The sequence below is a fragment of the Lissotriton helveticus genome, chromosome 9 (genome assembly GCF_964261635.1).
Source record: "Lissotriton helveticus chromosome 9, aLisHel1.1, whole genome shotgun sequence".
Lineage (NCBI taxonomy): Eukaryota > Metazoa > Chordata > Amphibia > Caudata > Salamandridae > Lissotriton > Lissotriton helveticus.
In genome coordinates this window covers 127,021,084-127,040,600 of record NC_136070.1, presented here as the reverse complement: position 1 = coordinate 127,040,600, position 19,517 = coordinate 127,021,084, and the positions used below count along the sequence as shown (strand labels likewise).

General features: G+C 47.1%; 1 protein-coding gene across 1 annotated transcript in view; it reads left to right on the top strand.

Moving 5' to 3' along the window:
* MED6 (mediator complex subunit 6) overlaps positions 1–19,517 on the top strand; it is a 90,459-nt gene that overhangs the window by 21,354 nt on the left and 49,588 nt on the right. The window lies entirely within an intron of this gene.

The window sequence follows — 19,517 nt, the reverse complement described above, 5'->3', positions numbered from 1 at the left end:
TTATGGGTATAACAGGGAAACCTCATGGCTAGCACATGAGGAACATGGATACCTCAATGTGTAATTGGTATTTAATCTGAGAAGGAGCTGTGACTGGTATAGCTGGCACACGGAGGAACAAAGACATCCTGATATGGCTCGCATGGGGGAAACAGACACATCATGACATTACTAGCTGATTGGGGAAACAAGCACATCAGAAGGCTGGCATATGTGGTTGCAGGAGTATATAAGGGCATAGTTCGCATATAGGGACCTGGAACACCATAGTTTGGCTTTCATGGTCCGAGATCCATTGTATACAAACAAGGAATGTAAATCTTCAAAAATTCAGTGGAGCTTGCGTTCCATTAAAAATGCAAATGTCAATAATTATGTAATAAATGGTGTTACAGATCTTTGCATATTTATTAATCAACAACAGCAGCTGCTCTTGAAAAGAAAATGATTGAGTAGGGTCCATGATGTTGAAGTTTTCACACTTATTTGGCTGATCTAGCCCGAGGCTTTTTCAAAGCAGAGGAGAGAAATCGTTCCCGTGCAAGTTGTTTGTCTGCAAGAAAATGAGTGGTATGGAATCTGTGATGCAGTAGCCAGCTGTGATCGCAATGTAGACTACCTTGATCAACTTCAGTATGCACCACACACTGCATAATGCTCATGCTCTACCTAATCCCTTTCTTTTTTTAGAGAATCTATTATTAAATATTAATACCGACACGTGTCGAAACAAAGCCAAGGATCTGGAAACAGTTGATTGAAAAATCATTGATATTTAAAGCATTAGTGGATGACCTGCTGTGCACAATTTTGATTTCTCTTCAGGGCTTGGTAAGTATGTTGGGGAATAATACTGTTGTAGTCTTGTTCCCCACATGGTACATTCCGTCCACCCCTCCCCTGCCCTCACCCATGGGTTCTTCCGGTGAGAGCTCACCTTAGAATGTTGGGGTTTCAGGCTGTGCCTTGGAGAGTGGATGGTCAATAAAGAAGTATGCTCTGACATTCTGTTCCTGTCATCATTTCAACTTTCAACACTGGCGACGATTTACTGCGTAGGGGGCAGTTTTGACCATCTCCCCTTTGTGTACTCCTCCATTCCATCCTTCAAAAAAAAACCTGTGAAATCCTCAGTGGAGAACTCCTTGCTTATGTGCTTATCTTGCTTGTCTACCAGCAAAAAACTCTTCATACTAATGCGACGTTGGAATTTCTACAGCGGAAGGTCAGCGCTACCCTCACACTATTAGAAGTTGTCGTTTGTGCTATTGGGCAAGCGGACATTTCGAATACCTGCCAACCATCCTATGTTTTGCCGGTGCCCTTTTGTGCGCGTCTACAGAGAAGACTCAGTCTCAAATGAAGTAATCCTTTGGACTTACCTTATCTATGTGGTTGTGGCTACACCTGTTCAGGCGTGATTGTGGACTGCTCTGTATCGTTTTATTCTGACCTGCGCTTTGCCTCTCTGTTAGTCTCTGTGCATCTAGCGGGTCCCTGTGCCTGTCACAGAGGTGGTGAGACGAACGCTGTCACCAGCATTTACATAGAGTACCTCTCAGAAGAGCGTGAGGTTACCTGACTATCTTCACCATTGTGTCACCTGAGGCTGTAGTGTATGGTCCAGTAACATATCTGAGGGGGAGATAAACGCCACTAAGTTTCCGCTTCGTCAGCACCTTGCATCGAGTCCCCCTCAGAGCAGCGTGAAAGTTCCTTACTCCCTTCACCCCTGTTCCGCCTATAACTGCTGTGTATGGTCCGGTGCCGCATCAGAGGTGGGAGATAGACGCCGCCAAGTTCCGAGTTGGGTACGTCCACATGAAGTTTCCCTGATTCCTAGCAGTCTGACGCGGTGGTTACCGCGGTTCGTCGAGGTGTGTGGGAGAGCAAGCTGGAATCCGGATCCTGTCAGCGTCCTGAGGTACGTCAGCTAAAGTTCCCTGCATTCCAACCTGACTAACTGGGTGCACTAACGAAGTTCACCGATGTGTGCGGGAGCGCTCCAACCTTAGCTCTGTGTTGTTAGTCTTCATTGCAGCGTGTTGCTCCCCGGACCTTTCTCCACTAAGGACCAGAGTGTTTCCTCTCCATTTCCAGTCCGGAGCTCTACAGTGTACGTTTTGTGCCCTAGAGCATGTACATCTCCTTGCCTCTGCAACGCGGTTACTTTTCAGCATTCCCACTGGAAAAATTACTGTATTGGAAGCCAACATGAAATATTCCCCACATTGACTCACATTATTTTGTGTGTCAAGGGGTATAAGCTACTTTAATTCTTTAATATCCCCAGTTCCATTCCTTCTCCCATTGGCCCAGTGGTGTGTTGGGGTCTGTCAGGTGGGGTTTCCTGGGTTTCCTCTAGTACCTCCTGGTCAGGCATTCTTCCTCTCAGGGGTCAATCTTGCCACTTTTTTCTCCTCCAGTGTCCATGATGGCAGCGACAAGCATGAGCCAACCACCCCCTTTCCTAAATGAAATAGGTGAGTCAGCGATATGTTGGAAGGAATGGTTTAAGCTATTTGAATCGTACATTATATCAATTGGGGTGGGGGGGACGCTCTACTTCCTTGCGCAAACAACATATCCTTCTCCACAACGTAGGAGTACATGGAAGGAAACTGTACGAGACATTGCCTGAATCTGTAGGGGGGGTAGAAGGAGGGGATGTAGATTTGTTTATGTGCACTGTGGGAAAATTAGAGACCTATTTTGGCGAGAAGATAAATGTTGTTCTGGAACGCCCTACATTTTTCAATAGAGTGCAAGGAAAACAGGAGTCCGTCCAAAATTACATTGCTGCGTTGTGGGGTCTCACGCAGTTGTGTGAATTCGGCAATCTCACTGATTCACTTATAAGGGACCAACTGGTGCGTTGTACTAACAACACTCACATACAAGAACAATTCTTAGCTAAGAACCCTGGTTTAAGGGAAGCAGTGGAGATTGCAAAATCCGTTGAGCACACAGCCAAGTGCAGAAAAGAAATGAAGCCTAACACTGAGGTGGTAGCTAATGTTAAAGAGAAGGAAGAAGAGGGCGAGGTTTACAAAGTAAAAAGTAAAGAAAGCGTGAGTAGCAAAGTAACCACCAAAGAAAGACACTTTAAGCGTTACTGGTGTGGAAGCAGTAATCACTTTGCCAATTATCCTCAGTGCCCCGCCAGAAGCATGACCTGCAAGAAATGTAACAGGAGGGGGCATTTTGCTAAAGTATGCAGGGAAGGGGAACCCCTCACAAGAGACAGCAAGAGAGAAGGTGGTAAGGCACAGAACACGGAAGTAAAATGTGTGATACCTAGCAAGAGAAAATATGCACTACAGCTTAAGAGTAATGCAGGTTCTATTAATGCCATTTATCCTAAATGTGATGTGCTATCGAATAACAAAAATGTTACTATGTATGCTGATTCGTGTTCTCTGTTCACCCTACTAAACAAAAAAGATTTTGAGAACCTTGGGGAACAACTAATAACTTCTTTGCAGAAACCTGACATTTCTCCCACAGGGTACTGCAAGGAACCGATACTCCTCATGGGAATGAAGGAAATGAATATACAATTCAAAGACAGTAAAACTTTTGGTAAGGTATACATGGTAGAGTCTGGGTCCAACCTGCTGTGATGGCAGCACCAAAAGGATCTGGGTATCATCCTGGACCCAAACAGTGAAGAACAAGTTCTACTTACCGAAGGAATCCACGGACGTGACCCCATCTGTGAGGGGTTCCCAGAATTATTCCGAGAAAAGTTAGGCTGTCTGCATGAATTCCAACACAAAATCAAACTCTAATCCAGCACAAAACCGGGGGTCCACAAACTGTGCCCAGTACCGCAACTAACGAGAGAACCTTTGGAAAAGGAATTGAGCAAACTTGGTGACATGGGGATCATACAACCTGTGGATTGCTCTGAATGGTTGGCCCCAGTGGTTATCGCAGCCAATGGTGAAGGAATTTGATTATGTGTGGACCTACGCAGCCTTAACGAAAGCATTTGGGTGGAGAGGCACCCTCTGGCGAATATCAACGAGAAGCTCAGCACCATGGAACAGGCAAGATACTTCAGCGTAATCGATCTATCAATGGCATATCACCAGGTGGATCCCCACCCGGAATCCAGGCCACTTACCGCCTTCATAACTCCCCAAGGTGTGTTCATGTTTTGGAGGATGCCATTCCGATTAGCGTCGGGTGCAGTGGTTTTTCAGAAGATAATGCAACAAATCTTGAGAGGAGGGGACACATCGATGTGCTTCCAAGATGACTTCCTGGTGTATGAGTGCAGCGTGGAAGAACACGACTACACCCTCAAGCTGGTGTTCCAGAAGCTCATGGACGCTGGGCTGACGGTACAAAGGAGCACATGTAAAATAAGAGTGACATCCGTTGACCATTTGGGACACTCAATTTCTAAGGAAGGGTTCAGGCCTAAAAACAGCTTGCTGGGTGCAGTAAAGGATGCCCCTTACCCGAGAAACAAAGAGGAACTCCAGTCATTCCTGGGGCTCATGGAATATATGGCCAAGTACATCAAAAAATTTGCAGCAAAATGTGAACCAGTGTGTAATCTCTTGAAGACGAACACAGATCTTGTGTGGAACGAGGAACATAAGTGTGTAATGGATGAGTTAAAAGAGGAGATCCTGAACTCACCAGCATTAGGAACTTTCGACCCCAGGAAAAAGACTATCCTCACCTTAGAGGATAGTCTTCACGGACGCGCTTGAGGGAAGGCAGACACTGTTTTCTTCGGTGAGAGGAGCACCTGGGAAAGGGCTCCGGTATCGCCTCCTAGTAGAATTTCACCAGTCCTCTGCCATACTTGTATTTAGCACAGCATCACGATTTATTCATTCTGATTTTAAATACGCTTGCTTTTAAAATTCACTTGACTTGTTTAAATCTATTAGTGATTACACTGCCCTACCTGTTCTGAGTTTCCCGGTCGACCGCCAATTGTTTGTTTTTTGTGGAGGGATGTGGGACGAGAACCGGGCTCCAGGAAGTGATTTGCGACTTCCGGGCCAGACGGCCAATCAGCTGCTTGCAGCTGTCAATCCACACGCCTTAAAAACTGATGCCTATCAAGACCCGCAGCGGACGCGCCACTGGCGCGCTGAAGGTGCGCCAAAGGCAAGCCCGTCTGCGCCCGGATGGGGCCTGGGGCCAGAACCCCTGCCCAACTTTATCACAGCCCTTTTAAATATTCTAGGGAAGTCCTCCTAACCTTCTGGCCCATTGCCCATACACACTACGCACCTCTTAGGTGCAACTCAAGCTCCTCACATTGCTCTGGTTGTAGTTTCTCCTTCTCACCTACCTCCCCAAACCCGAATACCAGTAAACTTAGTATTGTATCTGCTCCTAAAATGAAAAACACTGCCTCAGTCTCAGAGTTCTCCTTCTTTAGTCTAAACTGGAGGTCACTCCCAAAACATAAAAGAGACATCTATGACCTGCTCTATGTCTCTCAACCAGATGCCATCTTCCTCACGGAGACCTGGTTAAGCGATAGTTCTGGCCCTGACATTGGTAACGCACTTCTCCCTAACTACACATACCTTGGTAAAAATCGTGTTGGTAAGGACGGAGGAGGCATAGCAATCATTTTTAAAACTTCCTACGCATGTAAATGGGAGGACCTAGACTTTAATGACTGTGAAGCCGGTCTTTGTAAACTCTCGCTCTCACCTAACTTCACTCTTTCTGTAACTTTAATCTATTGACCCCCGGGACCAGCTGGTGCATGGGCCACCTTACTCCCTGATCTCATTGCCCCCTTACTACTACAAGCTACTAACGTCTTGATTTTGGGCAACCTGAATTTACATTTCAACGAGACTACCTGCCCCACTAGCGCCAATCACATCACTGACCTGGCAGGTCTGAACGTTATTCTTCACAACTCTGGCCCCACCCACAAAGCCTGAAATTTACTCGATCCTATCTTCTCCAACCTTAATACCGTTCTATGTAAATCTGCTATTCTGATCCCTTGGTCAGACCACTTTCTGGTAGAATTCCAAATCATACATGAGCAGAGCTCCAAGAACCCCCCGATACCCCTCAGGTTTAAGGAACGCGAGAAACTGGAAGGATCTAGACATACACAAACTCAACCTTCTTCTAGAAAACACTATGCCGGTTACCGCTATCACTAATCTTGATGATGATGTTGTCCTCCATCAATGACTAACTAACCTCGTCTATTGACGTATGTCTACCCCTAACCAATAAGAAATATAATCGCCACCACCTCCCAGCCCCTTGGTTTTCAGAAAAGCTCAAATTAGAAAAAACGAAATGTAAAAATTTAGAAAGACGCTGGCGCAAAAACTACGAACCAACAATAAAATCAATGTATAAGTTAGCCTTAAACAAATATCACTCAATGTTTAATACGGCTCGGGCAGAGCATACCAATCAAGCTATTTTATATGCACAAAACTGTCCCAAAGTACTGTTTAAAGTTGTTAAGGAAATTTCGGGTGCCTCTTGTCAGCCTGAGCACCCATGTCTGGACTCTAATCAATGCGATAATCTAGCAGAATTCTTTGTTGATAAAATAGATAACATCTATGCTGATTTTGACAAAATGGTCCACAACTTTAATAAATTTACAAACTGATGTCCCCTCAACACAATGTCTCTCTTGACATTTCCTCCTTCCTTGGCATTCTTGCTAATATCAAATCTGGGTCCCCCAAGGATCCGCTCCCCTCCTCGGTCCTTCATAAACTCAATCACCCCATTCTGAATATCATCATGGAACTACTCAACACATCTCTATGTAAAGCAATGGTTCCTGCTGCTCGGAAGAATGCCATGGTCGTACCCCTGCTGAAAAAAGCCAATACCGACCCGGAGGTCCCATCCAACTTTTGCCCCATTTCCCTTCTTCCAGTCTTCTCCAAAATTCTGGAGAAACATATCAATACACAACTTACAATTTTTACTGAGACACATAATATTTTACACGTCTCAATCTCGCTTTACGGCAGGCTTTTCTGCGGAATCAACACTGTTGGGTGTCACTGAAAATATTCGTCAACAGGTCGACAAAGGAGAAACAGTGGAACTTATTTTGCTGGATCTAAGTGCCGCTTTCGATACGGTTTCTCACACTGCTCTCCTAATTACACTCCAATCTGTTATGTTATGTTAAATGGAGTTTTGTAAAGCGCTCAGCTACTCAAACAGAATGTCCCGGCGCTGACAGACCCAATGAAAAAGAACAGGGACACAGAGGAATTATTGGCAGAACAGCCATGTCTTGAGTTCTTTTCTAAATGACATTAGGTTGTCCATCTTCCTTAACGTCACTGGAAGAGTATTCCAAGCCTTAGGCGCCAGATGTTTAGATGAACGGCCTCCGGTCCGGGCCCGTCTGACAGCTGGAGTCCTAGCCAAGAAGCTGAGCGCAAGGCTCTGGTGGGGTGGTGGAAGCCAATCCTGCTCCTCCAATATCGGGCGCCCTTGCCATGCAATGCCTTGAAAGCGATTGTAAGAGTCTTAAAGACAATACGCTTTTGTATGGGCAGCCAGTGAAGAGAATTCAGGAGCCCCGTAGCATGGGATCTCCGTCCAAGACCGAAAATTGCCCGCGCCGCCGAGTTCTGCACCACCTGCAGGCGGGACAGAAGGTAGTCTGGGAGGCCAAGGTAGAGCACATTCGCATAATCCAGCCTGGACCCTACCAAAGCCTGGACAATCGTTCTCCTATGAGAGATGGAAAGGAGTGGCAGGAATTTTTTCATTATTTTGAGCAAGCCAAAACATTGCCCAACCAGACCCAGAATCTGCGGCTTAAAGGTGAGACCATTATCCATCTTTATTCCTGGATTTTTCGCAACTGAAGTGTCCGAATCCGGAGGAAACATGTCAGCCGGCCACCATGATTTCCAGCCGGGGTCAGGATGACAGCCGAAAAACAGGACCTCTATTTATCGGAATTACACTTCAATTGGTTACATTGGAACCAAGCAAAGACCGTATCCAGGCAGTTCTTGATACGCTCTCCATCAAACTCCATGTTCTTATCACAAGTGAAAAGGAGCTGGGTATCATCTGCATAAGAGACGATCTGGGCACCGCAAGACTCAGCCAGCGCCGCCAGAGGGGCTATATAGATATTAAACAGAGTGGGGCTCAGAATGGAACCCTGAGGAACCCCCTCCTCCAAAGGCGGCACCACGTCTGAGTACGGAGGGGCCCAGACCATCTGTCGGCGGTCCGATAGGAAGGACTTAAACCATCTGAGCACCGTCCCCTCCACCCCAATCTCTGAGAGTCTTGCAAGGAGACGGCTGTGGGGGACGGTGTCAAACGCCGCCGAGAGGTCCAACATCACCAGCAGTGCTTTTCCTCCACCATCAAGAGCCTCCCTGACTGCCTCTGAGACCTCCAGCAATGCCGTTTCAGTGCTCATATTCGCCCTGAATCCCGACTGGGTTTGATGGAGGGCATCGTGAGTCTCGACAAAGTCCGACAGGACAATTTGCACATGCTTTTCCACGACCTTGGCCAGGACCGGAAGCAGAGAGATGGGGCGATAGTTAGCATGGCTCTTAGGGTCCAGGGACGGTTTTTTCAGCAATGGTAGAACCAGTGCCTGTTTCCATGCCGACGGCACCACTCCCTCTTGTAGCGAATGGTTCAGAATAGGATTAATAATGGGGTTCAAGGCTTGGGCCATACTAGCCTAAAACTTGGCGGGACAGGGGTCCAGCAGAGAACCGGACTTCATTTTGGACAAGAGATCTAGCGAAGTCCCAAGATCAATGGAGGGAAACTCCGACAGCATGGGTCTATCCACTCCAGTCGAGAAAAAGGGGGAAGCAGCGTTATTAGTCTCCCCTAATGAACCCGTCCGAAACAAGGATTGAATACTGCAGATTTTCTTAGCGAAGAAGCTTGCTAATTCGAGGACCCAGGGCTCGGAGAAAGAGCATTTGGTTGTCATTGAGGCCGGGGAAGTAAATTCCTTCACAATCGTGAAGATTTATTTGCTAGTATTGTCAGCCTCATCAATCCTCCTGGCGAAGTAAGCCTTCTTTTCCAGATAGATCTCTTTGTGATAGGCCTTGACACACTGTCTGTAGGCTACTTTGAGCGGCTCATCATAACTCGAGCACCATGCTCTTTCGGACTTCTTGCAATGCCTCCGACTGGTATTCAGTGCTGGCGTAAACCACGGCGCCGAAGCCCGCGACGAGTTCTTATACACCGACTGACGTGTTAATTCATCGAGACATTGCACCAGCCAGGTTTGAAAATGTTCAATATCATTCTCAAGGCTGCCCCTGAGCTCACACGGATGATCCGTTAAATATTGCGTAACCATCTCCACCGAGATTCGACGCAGAGCACGCTGCGGTTGAGGTTGCTGCCCCAAACCCCTAGGCATGGACCTGGATTTAGCTAAGATGTCAAAGCTCACCAGCATGTGGTCTGACCAGAGCACTGGTTTAGGTACTGCTGTTACAATAGGGTCAGTGGAGAATATTTGGTCGAGGATATGGCCCTTGTTATGAGTAGGGGCCACAATATAGGGCGATAAGCCCAGAGAATTGGTGGTGTCAAGCAATTTCACAGTATCAGCTGCCTCTGCCTGATCCAAATGAATGTTGAAGTCGCCCAAAAATAGGCGGTGTTTGAACTTCACACTCAAAGATGAAATTGCAGTGTACAGCTCATCATGAAAGGCCCCGATGGGCCCTGGCGGCCTATAAACGAGCAGTCCCGCACAAGATTGGTAAGGTGAGAGGGTCAGGCAAAAGCCCAACACCTCAGCCCCACAGACTTCCACTGTCGGAACAATTGAACATTTATAGCGCCTGTCTATAACCAAGGCCACTCCACCGCCTCTGCCAACTCCCCGGTCTTTCCTAAACATGGAGTAATTCGGAGGAAGAGCGCTGGCAACGTCCGGACCCGATAGCTCACCCAGCCAAGTCTGTCAAGAAAAGGCAGGCGGGTTGACAATCTGATAAAAGGTTAAAAAGGTCCAGAGCATGTTTGCTCACAGAGCGCGTATTCAGCAGTGCGCATGAGAAGTTACTGCTGAAGGATCTCCTACCACTGTCCCTTGCACCCTGTATGTCCTGTTCCAAGGGGACATTAGTAATTCCACCCTTGTTCGAGGCCCACCCACATCTAGGGCAAAGAAAATCAGTGTTAGAACAGTAAAAACTGTCTAGACACCTGTCATGACAATTCCCTTTTAAACTTAAAAGGTGTGCAGAGGAGTACCTAAGAATATTACCCGAAGGGGCATCAGCCCGACCGCCTCCGGGACGCTGACGGGCGCAGACGGGCTTTCCTTTGGCGCTCCTTCGGCGCGTAGGAGGCGCGTCCGCTGCGCGGAGGCATCCCCGTCTGAATTTATAGTGCCCGCCCTCGGGAAGCAGCAAGCCTAGTCCACTGACTGGCGAGCCTGACCTTTCCAAGATGTCCGCCCGACTAGTCCACAGCCTCCGCGTCCCACAATACCCCTCAGCTCCTAGTCGGCTGAGAGGGGCAGCGGTGATGGAATGTCAGGAAGGCGCGGCTATCAGGTAGGTGGCGAGAGTAGGAAAATGCCCCCCTGTTAAAAGTTACAGCACTCCTGATAGCAAATAGTCACAAAAGAAAAGAGCAAGATCTCCCGGCTTCCGCCTCAGGAGAGAAGTGGGAAAAGAGCAGAGAAATGATACAGGGTTAGAGGCACAAAACAGTGCAGTTAAATGGCAAGCTAACAAAACAATGTCAGTTTTAAAAACTCAGTTTGTGCAGCTCGCAGCTCCAGGCATCTGCCTCTGGAGTTGCGAAATGAAAGCAGGTCTAACCCGACCCCACAAAGGAAGCTGAATTTATAGTGCCCGCCCTCGGGAAGCAGCAAGCCTAGTCCACTGACTGGCGAGCCTGACCTTTCCAAGATGTCCGCCCGACTAGTCCACAGCCTCCCCGTCCCACAATACCCCTCAGCTCCTAGTCGGCGGAGAGGGGCAGCGGTGATGTAATGTCAGGAAGGCGCGGCGCGGCTATCAGGTAGGTGGCGAGAGTAGGAAAATGCCCCCCCTGTTAAAAGTTACAGCACTCCTAATAGCAAATAGTCACAAAAGAAAAGAGCAAGATCTCTCTGCTTCCGCCTCAGGAGAGTAGTGGGAGAAGAGCAGAGAAACGATACAGGGTTAGAGGCACAAAACAGTGCAGTTAAAAAGCAAGCTAACAAAACAATGTCGGTTTTAAAAACTCAGTTCGTGCAGCTCGCAGCTCCAGGCATCCACCTCGGGAGTTGCGAAATGAAAGCGGGTCTAACCCGACCCCACAAAGGAAGCTGAATTTATAGTGCCCGCCCTCCGGAAGCAGCAAGCCTAGTCCACTGACTGGCGAGCCTGACCTTTCCAAGATGTCCGCCCGACTAGTCCACAGCCTCCCCGTCCCACAATACCCCTCAGCTCCTAGTCGGCTGAGAGGGGCAGCGGTGATGGAATGTCAGCAAGGCGCGGCGCGGCTATCGGGTAGGTGGCGAGAGTAGGAAAATGCCCCCCTGTTAAAAGTTACAGCACTCCTGATAGCAAATAGTCACAAAAGAAAAGAGCAAGATCTCCCGGCTTCCGCCTCAGGAGAGAAGTGGGAGAAGAGCAGAGAAACGATACAGGGTTAGAGGCACAAAACAGTGCAGTTAAAAACCAATCCTGTGGTGTTACAGGCCTGGCACTCAAATGGTTGTCCAGTTTCCTATCTAACAGGACCTTTCAGGTCTTCTCCCCTATCACCCATGCCAAAACTCATGTATCTCAGTATGGAGTCCCTCAAGGCTCCATACTCAGCCCACTGCTCTTTAACATCTATGTGAGCCCTCTGGCTACATTTGCTGAGCAAGCCTGGCTAACCATTTTTCCTTACGCAGATGACACTCTGCTCATCTTTTCACTCTCCACTAAGGAGACCTCCTAAATCATCAGCGCTTCGGTCTGGATTAATAAACATTGCCGACTGGATGCTTGCCAACAAACTAAAACTTAATGTCCCTATTGACCCGTAACCTTGGCGTCATCATTGACGACCAACTGTCAATGAAGCAACAAGTGGTCAAAGTGGTCTCCACTTGCTTTGCCATACTCAAATGGCATAGGAAAATTCTCTGGATGCTCCCTCTGTCTACCCAAAAAACTGTCATCCAGGCCCTAATTGCATCCAGGTTGGATTATGGTAACATACTCTATCTGGGGGCAAGCAAAGAAGTGCTGCGCAAGCTTCAGGTAGTCCAGAATTCCGCTGCCAGACTGCTCTGCAAACTGCCCAGTTCATTGGCTGAGAATCGACAGTCGGGCCAAATTTAAATCCCTATGCTATATGAATAAAATAAACTCTAACCTAGCCCCTCAATATCTTAATGCCTTGGCACACCACTACCAACCCCCTCGCCCACTTCAATCCTTGAATCAACACAAATTCCTTGTCCCTAGGATCAAACTAGCCAGAATGGGAGGTTGCTCGTTTGCCTATCTGGCCCTCTCCCTCTGGAACTCCCTCCCAACTCATTTACGCACTGAACCACACTATCTCAAATTTCGCAAAGGCCTAAAAACTTAGCTTTTTAATCAGTAACTCCTTTTCCGTTTCTGTGTCTAGCCCACTCTTCTTGCTCACTGTGTTCACAGGCGCCGGGAAACCTACGGGTAGCTGCGCGCTAGATACATTTAATTTAATAATAATAATAATAACAATAACCGATGTTTCAAACAAGGGCCTAGGAGCCAACCTCCTACAAAAGGAAGATAAAGAAGATTATTGCATTTGCATCCCGGTGCCTCATGAGTGCAGAACACAATTACTCCGTAATTGAAAAGGAAGCCCTGGCGTGCTTCTGGGTGGTGAGGCATTTTAAATTCTTTCTGTGGGGTTTGAGCTTCACCATCAGGACAGACCACAAGCCCCTCACCTCCATCTTCACTGTGAAAGGAATGGAGAACTGTACTCCGCGCATAAGTAGATGGATATTGGGGCTCATGAACTTCAACTTCAAAGTGGAGTACGTACCTGGAGAAGAAATTTAAATTGCTGAATATCTATCAATGACCCCACTAAAAACAGAAGTGCAAGAAGAAATACTGGATAAACCCATCATGGTAGTGGATGACCCTGCCATCACAGAAGGAGAAAGGGACAAGTTCATGGAGGAAGATAAAGAATTCTGCAGACTCAAAGACATTATGATAAAAGGGTGGCCTGACAAGATAAATGAGTTTGAAGAGGCACTAAGAGATTTCTGGGATGCCAGAAACGAGTTGAGTATCATCGGAAACAGAGTGTACCGCCAAAGCAGAGCGGTACCACCTAGAGGTCTCAGGAAGAGAATTGTTGAATTGGTGCATGAAGAGCATTTAGGGCACAGCATCACGAAACGGAGAATCAGGGCGACATTCTGGTTCCCCAAGATGGACACCATGGCAGGGCAACAAGTCAAGGACTGTGTAAGCTGTGCCAAGAGCTACAAGTCCAAAACCTTGTGCAAAGCACCCCTGTCAAGATACCGACCATGCCATGGAACAAACTAGCCATGGACATCCTAGGATCCATGGACAACCTGGGAATCCAAAGGCGATTTATGCTCGTCCTAATTGACTACACCTCACATTGGATCACCCAGAAGTTTGTACATCGTGTCAAAACTAAAACAGTTTTGGAATTTCTCAAGGATGTATTTTCTAAGGAGGGCATACCCTCAACCTTGATCAAGGACAACGGGGTACAGTTCACCTCACAGGCTATGAAGGAATTTCTAGACAACATGAGCATAAAATATGAGTTGACGGCACTGTATTGCCCAAAAGCTAATGGGCTAGTTGAGAGAGCAAACAGGATGATCAAAGAACATATTCAATTGGCTGTTGTCAATGGTCACGACGTAAAATGCCACCTATGAAATTGTTTATGGGCATATCACACCTCCCCAAACCTACTGACTGGAATCTCCCCTTTCGTCTCACTCCACAGGAAAGAGCTGTGCACCAAATTCAACCCTAGTTGGCTGGAAGGAGGCAGGGAGACAATCCCCAACCAGGAAGAAATTACCAGGAAGGTGGATTTGCACCAAACCAATTACAAAGAATGGTACGATCAGAAGTACGGCGTCCGAATCCCCGACTGGAATGTTGGCGATGTGGTACAAGTCAAGAGAGATACAAAAGACTGGCACAGCCAGAGTAAGTTCTACCCTCCTTGCCGCATTGCTAAAGCTCTCGACAATGGGCAATGGTGGAGCTGTGACAAAATCATAAGATCTGTAATGTGATCTATTTGTTCCTAGTTTTTCTTTTGCAAATTATTTCCGTTAATTTTTTCATTGCTTGTGTTTCCCCCTTTCGCTGTATAGGAAGGGAGGTGTGTTGTAGTCTTGTTCCCCACATGGTAAATTCCGTCCACCACTTCCCTGCCCTCACCCTTGGGTTCCTCTGGTGAGCTCACCTTAGAATGTTGGGGTTTCAGAATGTGGATGGTCAATCAAGAAGAATGCTCTGACATTCCGTTCCTGTCATCATTTCAACTTTCAACACATACGTATCATAACATGACTGTAATATGGGGAGAAGAAGAGCGCATCATATCAAGGCTGCTGTATTAGGACAAGGGCACAGAATGGTATGGTTTGTAGTAAGGAAGCAGGCAGACTATGGCTTGGCTGGCAAATTGAGTATAATGGGCACACTAGGGCATGCTCAGAACATGGGGCACATAATCCCATAATTGGTCTAAGGAGAAATGACAATCATGGCACAGAGTGCTTATAGCTGCTTACTTGAGGTAGCACAATAGGCCCAAGTTGACGGTTTCATCTGCCTAAATGAGTGTAGCCAGCTGTCTCTCTATATAGTGGACCCAAAAGAAGTGCACTGTGCACAGAGTCCAGGCAACACTTATCAGTTTACATGGCCTTGCTTTAACAATCCCAGAGTGCTCTATTTTGTGGTAGTGTGGTCAAGCTTCTTTAGGCTTATCAGAGGGTAGTGTTGAGCATTTGTTTCACATACACATTCAATAAATGAGACACACTTAATGATATGCTAGACCAATTTAGAAAAATAACATATGTTTTTATTAATTTAGACACCAAGATATTTTGGATGAGATAACTACTTATTGAGTTAGCTAATTTTGAAAGCATGGCTTTAGAATTTCAGGCACGAGCTTTAAACGCAGTAATGTTATCCTTTGGGAGAAACATACACTGCATAGGTATACCTGCAATCCACTTACAGGATTGTTCTTCTGGACTAAGGTAAGTAGGGGCCAAGGTCCTCAGAACCATCAGCATTTTCTATTTACCTGCCCTGGTGTGTTCGGGTGCAGAGGTGGTGGTAGCAAGAGCAGACGCTACTGTTAAAGTCAATGGGGAAATATATCCACTAGATAAAAGCTGCAAGCGGGGACTTGGGAAGAACTCCGTCAGAACCCAAAGAGGGGCTCGGTTCTTGAGGGCCTCTGGGGCAAGGGTAAACCGTTGGTAGGCTCGGACTCTGACTGTGGGGCTCGGGTGCAGAGGTTTTTTGACCGGTACCTCAGGTATTGGTGCTGGAGGGCTCCTGGAAGACCTGGCATCTGAAAGCCCACTGGAGAGACTGACCTTTAGGAGCTTTCTCCTGGGCTGCTGCCGTGTGGGTAGACCCGGTGGTAAGCAGATCGTTGAACCTGACTTTTGCGTGCCTTCAGGGAAGTGGCTCCTCCACTTAAAGATGCTGGCTGGTTGGCGAAGTGCTGGCAGTCCTCCAAGACTTTAGGAGGATGCACAACTGCAGGATGAGGTGGGTCTTTGCAACTGTCAGGACAGCAGCAGGCAGGGTTTGGCGCCAGTTTCGCTGCTGGTCCACAGTTCTTGCCTTTTAGGCTCTTTGTCCTTCTTCTTTAATCCGTTGAATCTAAATTCCTGGTTCATGGGGCCACCTAAATACTGAATTTATGGCCGTTAAGAGGAGTGTTAGTAGCCAATGGGCTACTAACCTCCAGGGTCACTACACCCCCTATATGACCACTTCTTGTGGGGAGTGGGGATAACCCTGTCCCAGAGTTGCTAATTCCACCAAAAGCAAGATGGTGAAAACCTTTCGCGGAGCACATCCGGTAGCCCTTCTTAGTGGTGTGACTAGCCTGGTGGTGCAACACACCTACTGCATAGCTAATTTCCCACCTGCCCTGGTGCCAAATGGGCTTCAGGGTAGGGGGTTGCATTCCCAGGTCTAGCGGGAGCCGGGGTTGCATATCAAGGAGGCTGGGGCTTGGACATTCCTGGACTTGATATGCTGACTCACAAGCCATTCTGCTGGAAGAGATGTAAACGCCTTCTGCCAGTGCAGGCATTGTTTCTGACTTCTGAGTGCTCTGGCTCTCACCTGCAGGGGGTCAGAAACCTGTCTGTGGTGGCAGGCTGGTTGGTAGATACCAGTCAGCCAGCACAATAAGAGACTGGTAGGTTTTCAGGGGCACTTCACCACATGCATGTCATAATAAAGCCACTACTGGCATCAATAAAGATTTATTAAGACAAGGTGTTTGAAACCAAGCACAATTATTTTCAGTACAGCCATTATGTACCTGGGTAACTCTTAATGACCAGTGCCCATTACATATCTTAACAAGCATTTGCAATGCAATAGGTCTCGCATTTGTGAGATTTTAAGCTATTGGCATTGTAAATGACCATGCCTTTTATTTATCTGTTTTAATAATTAACACATGAATAAAAGGTATTGTCATTTACAATGCCAATAGCTCAAACTCTTGTAAATGAGAGACCTATTTCACTTCAAAGAAGCGGCCGCCATTGTCTCGGGCTGCTTGGAAAGTGAAAGCACGCATGGCGCTCTAAATGTTCCAGGAAAGCATGTCGTGCCTGCAGTAGGTGAAACTCATTAAAGAAAAAAGGGCTTACAGACTAAATAAAACGTACTGTGTCACAAACAAAGTAAAAGGGCCAGTCGCATGGGAGGTTACAAATGAAGACAATGTGGTACTAAGGAGGGACTAACAAGCCTATTAACTAATCAGAAGCCATCATTTTGGAAGGACAATTACACAAGCCAATGACCAATATCAGCAGAGAGTGGGCGGAGCTTCAAATCTATACTCAAATAAAGCATGCCTTCCAGAGCACTGCATGTGCTGCCCAGGCTCGACCTAAAAAAGAAGTTTCTGCACTGGAAGACATGGTCCTTACAACAGGCTGACTTCCTGTATGGCTGCAGGGTCACAAAAGCCAGAAAAGACCTTTTTGCAAATATATATGTCGGGCTTACTGCCTTTATCTTAACATTTCATAATAAAAAGATCAGGGCAATAGCCATGACTGCATCCTGCTTCCACACCCCGAAGATCTGATGAAGGTCTTCTAATATCTCCCTATCAATACTAGAAAAACTGTCACTCAGAATGGACTGAAGGCGGTGGCCAGCTGGATGACTGCGAATTGTCTCCAGCTTAACGCTAGTAAGACAGAAATCATGATTGTCGGTAAGCGAGCGGAGCTCTGGGGAGACAGGTGGTGGCCTTCGGAATTGGGACCATCTCCGACTCCGGTCTCTGAATTAAAAAATTTGGGAGTTTGGCTAGATTCTAGCCTTATCTTTGTCGGCCACACAAAGAAAACTGCGGCCTGCTGCTTTGGTGTGCTGCGGGGCTTAATACCCGTTCTTAAATTTTTTGATGCCCCGACCAGGCAGCTGGTGATTCAGGCGACGGTAATCTCCCGGCTTGATTACGCCAGCTCTCTCCTGGTGGGGGCTAACCAGGCTGAAATTACTCGCCTGCAGCGCGTCCAAAATGCTGCCGCTAGAGCGATAGTTGGCTTGCCTAGATTCTGCCCTGTTTCTAACATCCTCCGCTCCCTGCATTGGTTGCCGGTGAGGATGAGAATCCAGTTTAAGGTCTTATGTTTGGCCTTCAAAATTTTGAAGGGCACTGCCCCCCAGATCCTGACCAATCTTTTATCTTTGTATGTCCCGTCTCGTTCTCTCCGATCTCTGGGCCAGCCTCTCGCCGTAGTCCCCCGGTTTAAGCTTTGTCGTGCCGGTGGCCGCTCCTTTCGAGTGAGAGCTGCGGTTATCTGGAACTCTCTCCCGGTTGAGATCCGTTTGTTGGAGGATCTTCTGCAGTTCCGTAAGGCTATCGAAACCTTCTTATTTTAACTCTGCCCCATAGTTGTTCTTTTGCTCCTGTTGTTAGCGTTGTTGTGTTTTACCTTGTCATGCGCCAGGACGCTCCTTTGCTGGAGCAGCTGTGCGCACGATAAATACCTGTAACATAACATAACTCACGCCCTAGGCACCAGCAAATTGGACTAGGGAAACACTCTATGCCGGGATCACCAAGCAACTCTCTAGAAGACTACAAATCATCCAGAACTCAGAAGCCAGGCTCATCCTCCACCTCCCACGCAGAATTCACATCAAACACATCGGGGAGCAACACTGGCTCCCTATACACAAGCACACTCAAATCAAACTGCTCACACACACATTCAAGGCACTCCACAACTCGGACACCAACTAACTAAACAGCTGCATCTCTTTCTACCAACCACCCAGACACCTCAGCTTAGCAAGACTCCTATTTACACAAATCCCAAACATACACATAACCTGTCTGGAAGACTGACGTTCTTATATTGCTCCTGAAGTGTGGAACGACCTCCCACTCCACATCAGGACCTTCTCCTCTCATCCTGAATTCCACAAGAAGCTGAAACCTGTCTTTTCAATTAGCCAACCTACCATATGAAGAGGTAGGTACACTCACCTCTTCAGTCCGGATACCCTTGCAGGTTATAGTGCACTTTACAAATACAGCAAAAAATAACACTATTGGCTTGCCACCACGTGTCCTACTGTATGGAGTATAAGGTTTTCCACAAACCAAAAGGTGCAATACAAGCAAGAATACATTTGCAAAGCGTAAAGAGGAAGATTTAAAAAAAAGAATCTGGGGAAGATATTCTCAAAATCGGGAGTCTCTCACCTGAATGGTATCTACTGGCATGTATGATACAAACTTTCTTTTCAGTAGAAGCACACAACTTCGGACCAATCAGATACTGTACTCAGAACCAAACATATGAGTGGGCCTAAGCCCCCATCTAATTACTACTCTGAAAGCCCGTTTTTCAGTTGATCACATAAAGTCAAGACTGACCTAAACAACAATACAGTGAAGGACAATAAAATGAAGTGTATTAAACCTGCAGTTACACTGAGACTAAATATATTTATGCTACATATATTTATGCAACTCCTTACCTGGTGTCACGCAGTAGCCGCCAAGTCTGTGTGTAGGATGCGAAAAACTTTGGAAAGCAGGAGACATTCGACTACAGTGAAGACAGCAGGGACACAGAAGAGCCCAATCGTAAAGGGGGCAGCCATGCTTAACGAGTTGGCCATTTGCTGCTATCGCGAGTGCGGATATGCATGTGCACGCATTCCGGATTAAAGGCGGAAGAAAGACTATGCTAGGGGAAGAACCATTGGACGTTTGTCAGCTGT